Here is a 16,628-nt window from a genome sequence, read left to right as displayed (position 1 = left end):
CCTGCCCACATCCAACAAAATCCTAAGTGGAAGGAATGTCTCATCTCAGGATGCTAGAGCAGAATCTGTCATCCCTCACTTTGATTTCCCCAGAAAACTACCCAAACAAGCAGGTTACCCACCACCCCACATGAATGGCACCCCAACATCACTTCTTCAGAAGCTGTCCCACCTTCCCTTGACCCTATCCTACTCAGTTTCCCTGCTATGTATTCCCATGAACCCCTTACTCTGCTCTATCATGTAACACAATACAGTAATTATCACTTGCATTATTATCTGTCTTCTCCACTCAGACTCCACACTCAGTGAAGGCAAGGAACGCATCCTTCCTGATCATTATGATACTGCCTTGTTGAGCACAGAGGTGACCAGCAAAAACTTATCACACTTAATTTTCTTTAAAACTAGAGATTGACAGCTTTGTGCAGTGACAGTACCATAGCCAATGAGGTTTATCTGAGACACGATTATTGCTAATTGTACACTAGAGATTGAATGAGATTTCTGGAATTCAGGATTTCTATATAATCACCCAACTGCTCAGCTTAGGCAGTTGGGGGAAGGAATATGCAAGAGAAAATGTTCCTCTGCAGGTTTCCAATCTGCAGGCCTACCTGGCAGCCTTTGGACTTGCCAGCACCCACAATCATGTGAGCCAGTTCTTTAAAATAAACCTCTTTTGTCTCTCCTCTCCTCTTCTCTCTTCTTCTTGCCTCTGAGGAAATACTGTACCTGAATGGACCCCAGGAAGGTTTGGGACCCAGAAACACCAGGTTTGAAAAAGAACACAGCTGAGAAGAGGGACCAAACATGCAAGGATTAACAGAGAATTTGTGAAAGACTTGGCTACACACAGACCTCCTGACCCCACACAGAGCGCAAACCACAGCCAGGCATGTGCCCACTAGGCTTTCCTTTAAGAAAAGTGAACATGGTAGAGACCAGAGCAGCGAATATTGACCACAGAATGAACACTTCCACATTCTGCTTCTTAGCAGTCTTCCAGCTTAATAATGGTCTCCTAGCTTCCTCATCATTAGCAAAGTCCACTAGCCAGCAAAACCCAACCATCTACTCTGAGCTCACACAAAATGTTCTACATTTCACTCTCACTATGCATGAACACGCACAGTTCTCCAGATATTTGAGGGGATCCAGCTACATAAAAGATAAAGTACTAGGCAAATGTGAAAAAATAAGATAGTACAGGATACAGGTAATTCAGGAAAGATAATAGAACTTCAATTATTTTCTGTTTTCAGGGATATTCAATGGAACACTGCCAATGAACAAAAGAACTGCATGTTATAAAGAAAGTACTGAACCATATGAAAGAGACTTTAAATGTAAAAACAAATAGTTGGCAAAAATGTAAAACTATAGAAAATTAAGGAGCTAAAATTTTGTAATTCTTCTAGAAAACAGAATGAAATACAAAGAAAAGAATAATGAGTGCCAGCAGAATTAGACAGAAATTTCAGAATATCAAAGATAAAAATATGATCCTAAACCCTTACAGGGGGAAGAAACTATCAAGATTTCCTATGTGTCTTTCCGGCGCCAGTCTTCTAATCACCATTGCTAGATACCAGAAAGCAATGGAGCCAAAGTCTTCAACCATAGAATGTTTTTTTCAAACTAGATTTGTACATCTAGCTAAATGATAATCAAATGCAAAAACTTAAAGATACATTTTCAAGCATGGCAAATAAAAAGAAACTTCACCTTAGATGTACATTTTTTTAAAGAAGCAGAGAAACTAGGAATATATTCCAGGAAAACAAATGCATAAAACAAGATACAAGTTCTGGTTGTGCTCATTAGTTTTTATTTTTCTCCCTCTGCCTCCCAAGAATGTTCTCATTGTTAGGCTAGTTTTGCTTTGTTTTGCTTTTTGGATGGATGGTATTTGTAACACCAAATCAATGGGAGAAGTAGAAAGACAAAAGATAGAAAAGGTTAGAAATAGAAAATAGGTTTTGAAAGAATTTAATAGAGATATTGAGACACTGATTAAAAAAAGAAAACAGACAGGGGAGGAAAGGAGAATTTTTAAGAATTATTGTTGTCTATAGAGCCTCAATGTGGTGCTTGAGAAGTCAACTATAAGTAGGAATTTGGGTTATTTTTAAACAAATTTTCAATTGGTGGGATATCTTCCTTTAACCTCAAAGCTACTACAAGGCTAGACCACCTGGGTCATGTCCTTATAGTGTTATCAACTGACAACAATAATCTCAGTCTCAAACCACAGATTATATAATCAAAGGATGTATGTGGTAAGTCTGGGAAGAGAGGCATCTGATTTAGGTGGAATCAAGATACAACATTTGAGGACTTCCAGCCAAGATGGAGGTAGCCATAGGTAGTCACACTGTGCTTCCTTGCACAACCAAAATGAAGGACAACAAAAATTTATAAACAAAAAACAATCAGAATAGAGAGAAATGAACTGAACAGAAGTCTGACTCCCATACATCCAGACCAGTAAGGAGGGGCAGAGTCGGAGGCCTATGGAGAGGGGTTGAGGGGTCAAGGTCCTGGCAAGAAAAAGTGGTGGCTGGCAGACGCAGGCGTGCAAGGCACAAACAGCAGTTGGCAGACCCTAGAAGCGCAGGGGCAGCTGACGGACCAGTGGCAGACCCTGGATGTGGGAGGCAATGAGCAGATCCAGTGAGGTGCTCAAGACAGCTGGCTGTCTGCAGCCACACATTCTTGTGCAGACAAACTAAGCGAAAACGGGCAGTGACACAGACCACACAACCCAGGGACCCAGTGCCGGGAAACAAAGCCTAAAGGCACCAATTGAAAACACCTGTGGAAGTTGAGGCTGGGAGATTCTCTCAGCCTCACAGGAGGCTCCTTGGGGAAACTCACAGAGTCCAAGAAAGTGCACAAGCCCACCTGCCCAGGAGCCAGCACCAGAAGGGCCCAATTTGCTTGTGGGAAGCGGCAAAGGGGACTGAAGTCCTAGAGAGACCGGTGCAGGCGCCATTGTTCCCTCTCAGACCCCGCCCCCACATACAGCGTCACAACCCAGCAACTGGGTTGCCCCACCCTGGTGAACACCTAAGGCTCTCCCCTCATACATAACAGGCTTAACCAGACCAAAGGAAAAAATTAATAATAAAATTAAAAAGATGGCCCAAACAGAATTAAAAGCCCCAGAGCCAGTATTTTTAAGCGACTGAGAGGTAGCCAACCTATCACATGCACAGTTCAAAGCACTGGTGATCAGGATGCTCACAGAATTGGTTGACTTTGGACATAAATTAGATGAACAAATGCAGGCTACGATAAGAGAAATGAAGGAAAATGCACAGGGAACCAATAGTGATGGAAAGAAAACTGGGTTTCAAATCAATGGAAGGGACCAGAAGGAAGAAAGAAACAACCAAACAGAAAAGAATGAAGAAACAAGAATTCAAAAAAATGAGGAGAGGCTTAGGGACCTCCAGGACATCTTTAAACATTCCAACATCTGAATTATAGGGGTACCAGAAGGAGAAGAAGAAGAGCAACAAGTGGAAAAGGTATTTGAACAAATAATAAAGGAGAATTTCCCCAATCTGGCAAGGGAAATAGACTTCCAGGAAGTCCAGGAAGCTCAGAGAGTCCCAAGGAGGTTGGACCCAAAGAGGAACACAACAAGGCACATCATAATTACATTACCCAAGGTAAAAATGAAGGAGAGAATTCTAGAAGCAGCAAGAGATAAGGGGACAGTCACCTACAAAGGAGTTTCCATCAGAATGTCAGCTGATTTCTCAAAAGAGACCTTGCAGGCAAGAAAGGGCTGGAAAGAAATATTCCAAGTCATGAAAGGCAAGGACCTACATCCAAGAATGCTCTATCTAGTAAAGCTTTCATTTAGAATGGAAGGACAGATAAAGTGCTTCTCAGATAAGGTCAAGTTAAAGGAGTTCATCATCACCAAGCCCTTATTACATGAAATGTTAAAGGGACTTATCTAAGAAAAAGAAGACAAAAAATATGAACAGTTAAAAAAGGACATCAAACTCATAGTTAGTAACAACCATACCTAAAACAAAAAGAAACTAAGCAACCAACTAGAACAGGAACAGAACCACAGAAATGGAGATCACATGGAGGGTTAGCAACAGGGAAGTGGGAGGAGGGCAGAGGGGGAAAAGGTACAGAGAATAAGTAGCATAGATGGTAGGTAGAAAATAGACAGGGGGAGGGCAAGAATAGTATGGGAAATGTAGAAGCTAAAAAACTTATGACATATGGACATGAACTAAAGGGGGGAATGTGGGTGGGAGGGTGTGGGCAGGGTGGAGGGGAGTGAAGGGGGAAAATGGGACAACTGTAATAGCATAATCAATAAAATATATTTTAAAAAAAAGAAAAAAGATATAACATTTATTCTTTTATCAAGGAAAACTGAAAGGTAAAATTAACTGCAGATATATACATACTAAATAGCAGTAGAAGATAAAATAAGCAAAGGATTTTTTTTAAGTAATAGTAAGAAAGCACAAAAGAAAAGGACTTGTACACCAGAAGAGGACTTGGAAAGCTCTGCCTCTTGTTCCTTGCTCTGCAGTAGTTTATACTGCTTCACAACTGAATGTTCCCTGAAATAGGGCATCTCCTCAGCAAACTCCCCAGCTGATTATTTGCACTGGAAATCCATTTGCACTCTTGATAGCCAATGCAATGATACTTGAAGTGAAAATAAGAATTACTTATGTTAAAAAGTAAAAATTACATTATAATTTTCAGATATTAATATAATTATTTGCTTAGAAAATTCAATAAAAGCAATACTAATAGCAACCACCACAACAAAGCCACCTTAACTATGAGGAATTAATAAAGTGTCCAGAACCAAAATCAATCTACCAAAATTATAAGCATCCTAAGGCCTCTTTGCCTCATATTTGTAACTGTTCAATGTTTTTGTATTCTCTTGTTACCTCTTCTGAATTCCCTGATATAATGATTATGAGAAATAACAATAATAACAATCATTTATCAAGTGCTTACTATGTTCCAGAAACTGAGCCACAGGACTTATTCATCACATGTAATGTTAATAGCTTTCAATAAAGCATGCTCTTCAGTTTGTAGATTGGGATACTAAAGTTTAGCAAGGCTGAATGCTTCCCACACAGTTGCATTTATAATAACTAGAGCCCTGGCTGGTGTGGCTCAGTGGATTCAGTGCTGGCTTGTGAACCAAAAAGGCACTGGTTCGATTCCCAGTCAGGACATATGCCTGGGTTGTGGATCAGGTCTTCAGTTGGAAGCATTTGAGAGGCAACTGATAGATGTTTCTCTAACACACAGATGTTCTCTCCTTCTCTTTTTCCCCTCCCTTCCCTTCTCTCTAAAAATAAATAAAAACTATTATAGTGAATAGAAAACCTGTATTTTCAGCCCATGTGTCTCTGGGTACAAAGTCTATTCCCTTTACTACACAGACCTATCCTAGGTGTGTGTACATGTAAATGTTGCCTTCTCACATTCCATCAGTAATTGTTAGCAGAAGGTACGTTTGTGGGAAATGGAACGTTACAAAAAGGATGTCACCTACACAAAAGATTAAACACTTGCCAACTACATAGGACCCTGTGAATCTGGGGCTGCAGATGCATGAAGTTCAGCTACAAGTAGTAATGATTCTTACTCTCCCAGAATAAACTTCTCCAGCACCTGTTCTATACTTTCAAAAGATTAAAATGCATACTGCTGCTTCAGTGATCTCTAATTCAATGCCTTTCTGACGATGATCAGCAGTATTTACTCAGAATGTTTTTCCAGTCATTTTATTTTTGTCCTCATCCAGCTGACAGTCTATTTTTCACTCATTTTATTTAGTTTCTTTCACATTTTGTATTGTTCTTCTTTAAGTTCTTATTTTTATTCTAACTTTTATACTCATTTTAGCAGAACAGAGATGGTCTACCCTTTGTCCCTTTTAGACTCAGCACCCTATCCTCACTGGGTCTGGCTTAGGACTGGGTTTAATGTCTACCATCACTATTGACTGTGGGAATGTCAGCAGAGGGACATCAGTTTCCAGGCCCAAGTCCTTCAAGGACTCAGGCATAAGCTCATGCAGAGAGCAGTGCTCACAGGCACAGGTGAAGCTGTGGGGCATGGGAAGTTCAGTAAGCAGTGCTTGGGGACCAGGGCCTTCACTTTCCCTAAAGTTAAAAAAGAGAATGAATACTAAGGGGGGGAAATTAAAGAGAAAAATCTATGAATTTCCTCCAGAAGGTCACCGACATAGACAGCTGCACATTTTCATAGTTACTTTTTTTTAAATCCTCGTCCAAGGATATGTTTGTTGATTTTAGAGAGAGGAAGGGAGAGAGAGAGAGAGAAACATTGATCAGTTGCCTCTTGTTTGCACCCAAACCATGGATCAAACCTGCAACCTAGGTACATGCCCTGACCAGGAATCAAACTGGCAAACTTTTGGTATACGAGACAACATTCCAACCAACTGAGCCATCCAGCCAAGGCTCATAGTAACTTTTAAAATAGGGGTTGTGTATACCTAGAAAGTTCTATCTATGCCTGTTCATCAAAAAAGGTAAATTTATATTCTTAGAAAAGGGAATGTGTACGTAAAAAGATCTCAGCATCACTACTCACTAGGGAAGTGCAAATTAAAACTACATTCACACTCATTAGGGTGGGCCTATCAAAAACATAACCCCACAGAATATATCAAGTATTGATGATGATGTGAAGAAATATGAACACACACATTACTGGTGCAGCCAGTATGACAAACAGCATAGCGGTTTCTAAGAAATGTAAATGTAGAATTCCCATACAATCTAGCGATCCTAAGTATGAGTAAATATATAAAAGAATTAAAAGCAAGGACTCAAGTACTTGCACACCATATTCATAGCAGCATACATACATTAGCCAAAAGGTGGAAATAACACAAATGTCCATTGACAAATCAATAGATAAACAAAATTTGGCACATTCATACAATTGGATATTATTCAGCCCTGAAGAAGAAAATGCTGACACATGCTACAATATGATGAACCTTGTGGACATGGTGAAATAAGCCAGTCACAAAATGATGAATATTATGTGGTTCAACTCACATAAGGTCCCTAGAGTAGTCAAATTCATAGCTACTAAAGATCAAATGGTGAGTGACAGACGTTGGGGAAAAGGGACATGGAACAGACAGAGTTTCAGTTTGGGAAGATGAAAAAGTTTCTGGAGATGGATGACGGTGATGGCTATATAACAATGTGAGTGTACTTAATGTGACTGAACTCTACACTTAACTATGGTTAACATGGTAAATTTTATTTGTACATTTTATCACTATTCAAACTAAAATTTTAAAGGGGTTATCAATTTATTCTGGTGGCCTCCAAACACAAATTCAATGCAGACAGAGTTACTAGGGATCAGCATGGTGGGAAGCAAGTCAAGAGACTAGCAAGGGGAGAATTTAAACTGAATAGGGCCCAGGGAGGTCAGCTACAATGAGAGAGCAATGGGGACAAGGAGGAAAGGCACCGAAGGTAAAACGGACCAAGATGCAAAACAATGAATGAGAAGCAAACCACTGAGTGTTCCAGACTTATCCCTGCCACCCTGACATCATTAACCTCTCAGACTTACCATCTTGCATTACCATCATAATTCAGTAAGGAGTTGAGAGGGAAAGACAAGCACGCAGACGTGTACACATTCACACACACATACACACACAAATTCACACACAGCCTAATATCTTTCTGTGGCTGGCAACATCCTCCTTGGTGCTGCATGTGTCACAGGTGGGATGGAAACGGGCTGACATGTGCTGAGAATTGATCCTGACATGTGTTTTACAGAGCTCAGTGGAAGCTCTAAAAATGGCTTTACCCTTTGTCCACCTCGTTCATATCTGCCTACCACATCATCCCCTGGCTCAAAGCATTCAGTAATTAAGGATAACAAGAACAGAGGAATCAAAAGAGAGGCTCATTGGCATTCACCCTGCTAACATCACTATTTTCCCATCAGTGTCATATGCAGGTCTAAGTCGCCTTGAAATTTGGTGCTACTTGGGAGGAAAGAGTTACTTATAGTGGATAAACCTGGTAGAATTTACCTTAACCAACTAATAAAGCCAACATCACCAATATTGAAACAAATGGATAATTTGCACCTTCTGAGATGATATACTGAGAAGAACATAACCTCACTCTGTGGTATTCCTGCCCAAAATGCATAGCTGGAATCTAATTATGAGGAAACATTAGACAAGCCCAAATTAAGGGATATTTTAAAAGATAACTGGCCTGTTCTAAAAATACCAAGAAAAACAAAGAAAGTTTAAAGCACTGTTACTTATCTACAGAGATGACTCTGGATGAGGAAAAACTGTATAAAAGACATGCTTGAGACAACTAACAAAATTTGGATATGTACTGTGTATTAGGTAATATCATTGAACAAAGTTAAGTGGGTTGATTTTGGATTATACCATTGCCGTGATATGTAAAGGCAGAGGCAGAGGTTGTTGTAGTGCATTTGCAAACCAAGGAATATCAAAATCACCAGCAAACCATCACAAGCTGGGGAGAGGCCTGGAACAGATTCTCCCTCACAGCCTCAGATGGAACCAACTCTGCAGACAATGTGATCTGGAACTTCCAGCCTCCATAACTGTGAGAAGTAAATGTCTGTTGTTTTAAGGTATCCAGTCTCAGTACTTTGTTAAAGAAGCCTGAGCTGGCTGATACGGTGATCATTTTAAGGGCTTGGTTTCTGGTCTGAATGCAACAGGAGGGAGGGCATTGGTGAGTTTTAAGCAGAGGAGGACCATGGTTTGAGTGACATTTTAAGTGGATCTCTCTAGCTTTGGTGGTAATAAAGACCATGGGAGGAAGGGGCAAGGAGGAAAGCAGAAAGGACAGTGGCTTAGGGCAGGGTAGTAATGGTGGTGATAGAAGTGAAAAGTGGACAGATTCTAAATATTTCTATGGGTGGAGCCAATAAGAACTCTTGATAGGTTAACATGGGGTCTGAGAAGTTTGGTCTGAGCAACTGGGAGGATGGAATTGCCTTCAACATAGTTAGGGAGATCTGCAGAGGGCAGGTTTGGGGAGGAAATTGGGTGCTTTCTTTGTTCAAATAGGACTGAGATGACCATGAACATCCGACCAAAGTTGTCTGCCAGCCAACTGGTTGTACTTGCCTTGGTTCAGGAAAGGACAGGGCTAGAGATCCAAGTTTGTGAGTCATAAGCAAGGAGGTAGTATATAATATCACAGGTGGGATCCCCAAGGGGGGAGTGCAGCAGAGAAGCCCCCAGGTCACCCCAGCTATAAGAACACTCAGCGAAGGGGAGTGCACTGATCAGGGTGGGCTGGCTGCTATAACAAACAGGGCCAAATGTTCATGGCTTATCACAATGGAATTCACATTTCATTTACGTGACAGGAATTGTGAGATTCCTCAGTACTCCTAGTCTAGGGGCTCCTTGGCAACAGAAACTGCATCCATGCTTCATGTCTTCACACCCTTCCGCTCAGCTCTCCTACACTGATTCTGTGTGCCTCTAGGCAACTGTCAGTCTGCCGACACCAACCTCAGGTAACAGGCGGGGGCTTTGAAGAACATTCCCTGTTCATCAAGTCTCTTGCCACCTTAATCACATTCACTCCCCTTTTGCCCCATTCAAGAGAGCCACGGCACCTCACAGAGGGAGTCCACCAGCCTCATTTGTGCTAGTGTCCACTGTACGGTTCTGAAGGAAGAGAGGATGGAGGAAATAGTCACCAATCATCTCTGACCTGTCCCCAACAAATGGTATCTATCATGTCTTGAATATCTGCCTTGCACACTTGACTGGCAAGCTGGAGGAAGAAGGGAAGTAGGAAAGCTGCCCAGTAGATTGACTAGGTTCATAATACTCACTGTGCTGGGCTCATAAGCCAGGTCAGAATGAAGGGAGGCAGCCAGGACTCTCACATCCAGGGCAGAGGAAAAGTGCCTCAGAAAACCCATTCCTTGCCTTAGCCAGGTGGCTCAGTTGGTTGGAACATCATCCCATACACTAAAAATGTTGAGGGTTCGATTCCCAGTCAGGACACATACCTCAGTTGCAGGCTTGATAACTGGTTGGAGCATGTAGGGGAGGCAATTGATGTCTCTCCCTCTTTCTCTCTGTCTCTCTCTCCCTTCCTCTCTCTCTCTAAAATTAATAGACATATCCTCAGGTGAGGATTAAAAAGAAAGAAAACCCACTCCTCACACAAATCCCTCACTACACCACACTCAGTGGGCCCCAGAAAATGCCTTTTTTATAACATAAGCCTGAGCTAAGTCATGAATATTTCCCAGAGTCCTCCTGTGAAATGTCAAATCTTCAGAAACACAGGATTGCCTAATCTCTAAACACAGGGAAAAAGAACCAGAAATCCAGCAAAGTGCCTTCCCCCAGGTGGGAAATAGATTGAATATTGGAAGAAAGAGGAAAACAAAATGTCTGTTAAAGAGAACGCTGTGCCTAAGAACAATGTATCATTGACAGGGGAAGTAATACTTTAGAAAAATATGAATAAATGGAGACTTTATTTATAATTGGCAATTAATATGGGCTCATTATGCTAATCTAAGAATTAGGAGAAGGCCAGGATTGCCTTTAATGACTTTTAATTGGGTTAATTTGAGGCTGCTAGCTTATTTCCCACAGAGTGGGACTACAGTTGAAGGAATATGTTGTACAAATCACATTGGGGTTGGGGGGCCCATCTTCAGGACAGAAGGATGGAAGAAGAGGATAGGAACATACTGGTCCCTGTGACTTTAGCCAATACCCTGGGCCCTCCTGAGCCTTTGCTCAGTCCAGGGCAGAGAGGTCCATGACTCAGCTTATGGCAACAGTCCCATGGACTCCCAGACAATGACACTGCATGATGGGGGTGGAAATGGAGGAGTTGGTACAAACAATACCCTCCACAGGCTTCCCTTCATTGGGTTATTAAACAAAAGGCACTTAAGTCTGCATGTGAACTTTGTCATTCTCTGAAAACTGCCTCTCACAATGTCAAGCTTATTAAAATCATTGGTTCAATTGACTAAAAGTTTCATGTCTCCTAAACACACCATTTTATTGGTACCTACACAGGCCTATTCACACTGAATAGCAACAACATGGAGCCTTGCCAAGGGCAGACTCTGAGCCAATGACTGGTACCACCTTACACACACATTTTACCTTCCCCACAATAGCCACACAGATTGCCACTTGGAAAATGAGAAAAATGATGTCCAGCCAAAAACTCAGAGCTGGTCAGTGCCTGAGCCAGGATGGCCTGCCCCTTTAGCCACTAAGCACCCCTGCACCTAGAGAGAGCACCTTACTCCTGAGCCTTGAGAGGCCAACTGTTCCTGCTCACCTTGTCTTCTATCCTATTGACCCAGGCACTTCCTGCCTGGCCCTCATCTGCCAACTAAACCAGTGAACTGGGAGCAGTAAGGCTCCAGTTGTGCCCATCCTGCTCCCAGAGACAGGATGGTGCAGCAATGATTATAGGTTCTCCTTCCATGAGAAACATGAGTACAGAAGCATGATGACTGCAGATACCAAGAGGAGCATGAAAGCTGAGTGGGACCAAGCAGGGTACATCCCAGCACCTTCTCTTTATGTTTGGAGACTAGGCTTGGGAGGAACAGGGGCTTCAAAGAAATGAAGGCCAGTCTAGATGTGCTTAGTTTGGACTGCCCAAATTTCAGAACATTCAGCTGAATACATCCAATAGACAGTAGAAATTTAGAGCTGATGCTTAGCAAAGAGGTGAGTCTAATACTAAAGATTCAGGGTGAACTTAGGTGCAAATTGCAGTTGAAGGCATGTGAATGTAAAGTAAAAAATAAAGAAAGCTGAGGATGGAATCTGAGGAAGGAGAAATTTGAATGTTTGCCCAAAACCAGCCTTTGAGGTCAACTAGTCCCTAAACAACCTAAATAACCTAACCTTGGCCTTTGCTCTACATTACTAATATAGACCCTTATGATTAAAATAATACATGTGATCTTTTTCCTACTCAAACCTCAGATTTTGAAAAGAATAATCATAGGAGCAAGAAAAATTATGATCTTTAAAATGAGGAATTTAAAATCTGGGATTGCATTACATAAAAAACAATGTATGTAATGATTATACTATCCCCCCTCAAATCCTTAGAAAAGATAAAATAAAGACTTCCAAGCAAACAGAGAGAGAAGGTACAAAGGTCACACCCCCGACTGCTCACCTCCCACTGCCGCAGAAGAGACACCAACCTACATGCCCTCTCCACATGGTAGTCCATAGTTAATATGTGCTGGGAGTTCAGGAAACAGTCCGAGTGTGAAAAATGAAGTAAGACCTCTTCAGTGTTTAAAGAAAAGGAAGAACTACAGCCTGTTAACTCCCATGCCACAAAAATATGAAATGTATTTCATAAAAGTCAGAGCTAGGGTCACCAATAGTTCCTTTTCATACATCCAGTGTCCTCTTTGCACACCTGACCTTACTGCCAATGACATTTCACACAATGACAGTCCCTTCTGCTCTTTGGGTGTTCCTCCTTCGTGATTTTCGTCAGTTTCTTCATTCTACCCACTACCTTCACATCAGTGTCTTCAGACCTCTTTCCCAAGTCTGCTTTTGTTTTCACGCTTCATGCTCTCCCTAGCTGATGAAGTCACTCTTGACTTTCCCTCAATCTCCCCCTACACTCAATCAACCACCAAGTCCTGTCAATCATAATTCCTAAACATTCCTCAAATCTGATCACTTCTCCCTATCATGGCTGTTGCCCTACATTAGATCACTAATATATCTCATCTGTTTCTGTAGCAGTTTTCTCATTCATCTACTGTCTCCAGCCCAGCAGCTCCATTTCACAGCTCCCTTTTCATCCATTCATTTATGTATCTATGTATCTGTGCATCCATCCATCCATCCACCTACCTATCCCCACCCATGCACCCATGTATCCACTCATTCATTCACCCATCTACTCATTTATTCACTACCCATAAATTAATTCATTAGTTCACCTATCCATTCACTAATCCACCCATCCACCTGTCCACTTGCCTACCCATTTACCCATCCACCTACACATTCACTCACTCATTCACCCATCTCCCACTCATCACCCATCCACTGACCCAAACATACATCCACCTACCCGTTCACCAATTCATTAATTCACCCATCCCCCCATCTATTTATCCATTCATACATACACTTACCCATCTATCCATCCATCTATTCACCCACCCAACTATTAATCCATCCATTCACCTATTCATACCCACCCCTAATCCACCCATTCATCAATTCATTCATCCATCCATCCCCCCTACCTATCCACCCATTCATCATCCATCCATTAATCAATTATCCATCCACCCATCCATCCATCTGGTGGCCATACCATAGTCAGTGTGCCCCACCTAGAAAGAAGGCTTGTATCTTTTCCTACAATGGCTCTTCAGTGCTCTCAGATGGAGTAAAACTTCTCAAAGTGATAGATAATGTCCTCTGTGGTACATCCTTGTTTACTATCCTGACCTCATCTCTTGTTTTCCTTCCATTTTTTGCTTTCCAAGCTTTACACAAGGAGTTCATCTCATTCCCAAGCAGATTACCCTCTGAGTCTCTCACCTCTATCCAGTTCTCAGCACAACCTGTTATAAGGTACATTCTTGACCACCCACATGCCCTTATAGTCAGCTATAAGAAGGACAGGGTAGGGGGAGAATAAGAAATCTTAAGGTCAGATTGAGAGTGTCCTTGAATTTTAAACTAAGGAAGTTGGCCACTTTTAAATGAACTACCTAACCTTATTTATGGAATTGTGTACACCAAAACTCTATTTTTTCCTAATAATAAACAGTGTGTTAGAGTAAATGTGTACACAAAAACCTTCCACAGTGCAGTTTTGGTGTTAAAACAAATGTTTGTGGAAGGATTTCACACATGCAATGAGGAAATTTAGTAAGTGTGTTTCCACTAGTTTTTTGACTAGGAAGCTTCCCTGATCTTGATGCAAGGTACCATCCAAAAGATGCACCTCTGGAGAGGAAAAAGTGAACAAATAAAAGCATTCACATCTGTGCCAGATGCTCTTCTCAATAACACTTCATCCAGGGAACACGATAAAGAGCACACCAGGTACAGATTTTTTTTCAGCATTTCCAAGTGGAACTCATTTGAATGACCTGACTGTGGTGTGATGTCCAAACTTGTGGTATTGCCATTGTGAGAGTGCAGATGAATGGTCTCTGTCATAAAGTCCCCTTTGGCTCTATCTGACATAACCTACACAATGCCTTCACCCCTCTTCTTGTTACTGAGGGGAATTTGCAAGTCTGATTTTCTCCACTTCTTTATTAAGGCATATCACAATAATGCCTAGATATCTAGAAGAACTATTTTCATTCCTAACATCACATCACTTTTTTCAAGACTCACTTCACAATCAGCATTTTTAACCATTTGTTTTAATAATTAATGAGGTCAAAAATGCTAACTCATTGAAGATGTTATTTCCATCTTTACTAAGATTTCCCATGGGGTCCAATCCTATATCACTAACGTGACTCCAGAGACATTTCCTAAAGACTCAAAAGAACATTTCATATTTAAGTTGAGTTAAATTGTCTATGAAAAACAAATAAGCAAATAAAACCCAACAAAAAGTGTGCTAAGGCTTAGTAGTAGTGGTTGTAAACTACTTAAATATGCAAAGGTGCCCATGTCACAAAAACAAGTAAATCACCGAACAACCTCTCTTTTTTTTGGAGGTGGTTTATATGGGGCTCTCCATAATGGTAAGAAAATGAATCTTTTAATGTCTTTTTAAAGTAGTTGATTTTTCTAAATAACAGTTGTCATTCTACTGACATTTTCTGTGTTTAATTCTGTTACATAAATTCTTTCAGTCAAGCTAGTGGGTCACTAAGTTTTCATCTGGCAAAGCCTTGTTGAACATCAGCTGTGTGTCAAATACTAATCTAGGTAGGACAGATTTAAAGATGATTAAAAGATTAGACAAGTTGCTAGGCAAGGACAGTCTACTGGGCAAGATCTAATGTAAACAAGTAATTAAGTCTGGTGAGATGCATAACCTATTAGAGGTTGGTATCATAAAGTGACTGATGCTTGGAAGAAGGGCAAGGAGGGAAGCAACCAGCAACTGGTTCACAGAAGAAAATAGGTTTAGCCTGGAAGTGGCCATGTTAGGCAATAGCTCTTTACAGGAAGACAGGGAGAGACCAGCATGGGCAGCACCCAGAGAAGAAGAAAGCAGGAATGGGTATGTTACATTAGGGAACAATAAATACTGCAAAGTGAACAAATCATGGGCATCCTCTGAAACAGCATAGGAGATGGGGTTGCGAAGGCCAATGGCAGGTCATTGATGTCAGTCAACCCAAACAACCCAGCTTGCACCAGATGGGAAGAGATGAAAGTTTTCAACAGAGGAGTAGAATAGATAGGTTTGCATTGGATACAGTCAATCCAGAAGCAAAGTGGAGGATGGACTAGGGTAGGTGAGAAGCATACCAAACAGAATCAAATTATGAGACCAGTAGAATTGTTGTAGCTAGAGAAGGGAAGGAAGAGGAAAAATACAGGGACTTGATATGATTCAACTAAACTAACATATTTTTTAACAAAAATGTGTAAAAACTACAAGGTTTATTGCAAACAGGTCTTTAAGGATAGGAAGACAAGATCTTCATATTGCGAAAGAGGAAGAACAGAATAAAGCTCCATGGAGCCAAAGGTATTGAGTTAATTATCACAAAGTTGATTGATAAAATCTACCTTTGATGATAAAGATAATTTTTAATTAAACTTAATTCTGACAGACAGAAGATAGTGGCGAGATCAGTGGGAGTGGAGTCCACTTCCCCCTGTGCTGGATTAAAACACCCAGCTGATCTTCTGAGGAACAGAGTGAACAACCAACAGTACCTCAGCATATATGAAGATTGGAGGCCAAAATACTCGAGAACATTGAAAAATCAGACGGTAAGGAGAGTGCTTCGGGACAATAAGGTCCTGGGACCAGCACGGACACCAGGGCTGCTGCAGCCCCAGGCCCAGTGCCTGCCTTGTCTGCTGCAAGATTCTTGGTTGAGAGCCAGGTCAACAGCTCCCTCCCCTGACAAACAAGGTTTGAGCAGCACTAGGAGGGCCCTGGATGCTTGAAGTCACTGGCAGAATAAGGACAAAGTGGCAAGCACACAAGGGTGGTGTGCACCGGCTGAGACTGTGGACCCAGGCTGGGAAGAGTTGGGCCATGATGGGCCCTGACCGGGACAGTCCCTGGTCTGATTGGAAAGTTGGGCTGTGCAAGAGGCCAGACCCTTTCATGGAGCAGCAATCTTGAGAAGGAGGAATTTTTCAAAAAGAAAAAGAAAAAAAGAGGCACTCAGCAGCTGCTTGGAGAATTCTTCAGGGGCAGCCACCCCCACCTCTCCAGGCTGCACCTGAGCAGCCTCCACAGACTCAGCCATGGGCCCACCTCTGCTGCCAGGACTTCAACTGTGCCCCTAACCCCAGCCCCAGTGGCAAAGGGCACCCAGCTGCACCTGCAACCCCAGAGGTACAC

General features: G+C 41.7%; 1 pseudogene; it reads left to right on the top strand.

Moving 5' to 3' along the window:
• Positions 1 to 419: 419 nt before the first annotated feature.
• On the top strand, positions 420 to 589 carry LOC114509055 (annotated as a pseudogene).
• The last annotated feature ends 16,039 nt before the right edge of the window (positions 590 to 16,628 follow it).

Source organism: Phyllostomus discolor, chromosome 11 (genome assembly GCF_004126475.2).
Source record: "Phyllostomus discolor isolate MPI-MPIP mPhyDis1 chromosome 11, mPhyDis1.pri.v3, whole genome shotgun sequence".
Lineage (NCBI taxonomy): Eukaryota > Metazoa > Chordata > Mammalia > Chiroptera > Phyllostomidae > Phyllostomus > Phyllostomus discolor.
Note: the sequence above shows the minus strand (reverse complement) of the source record. Positions and strands in the feature narration are given on the sequence as shown.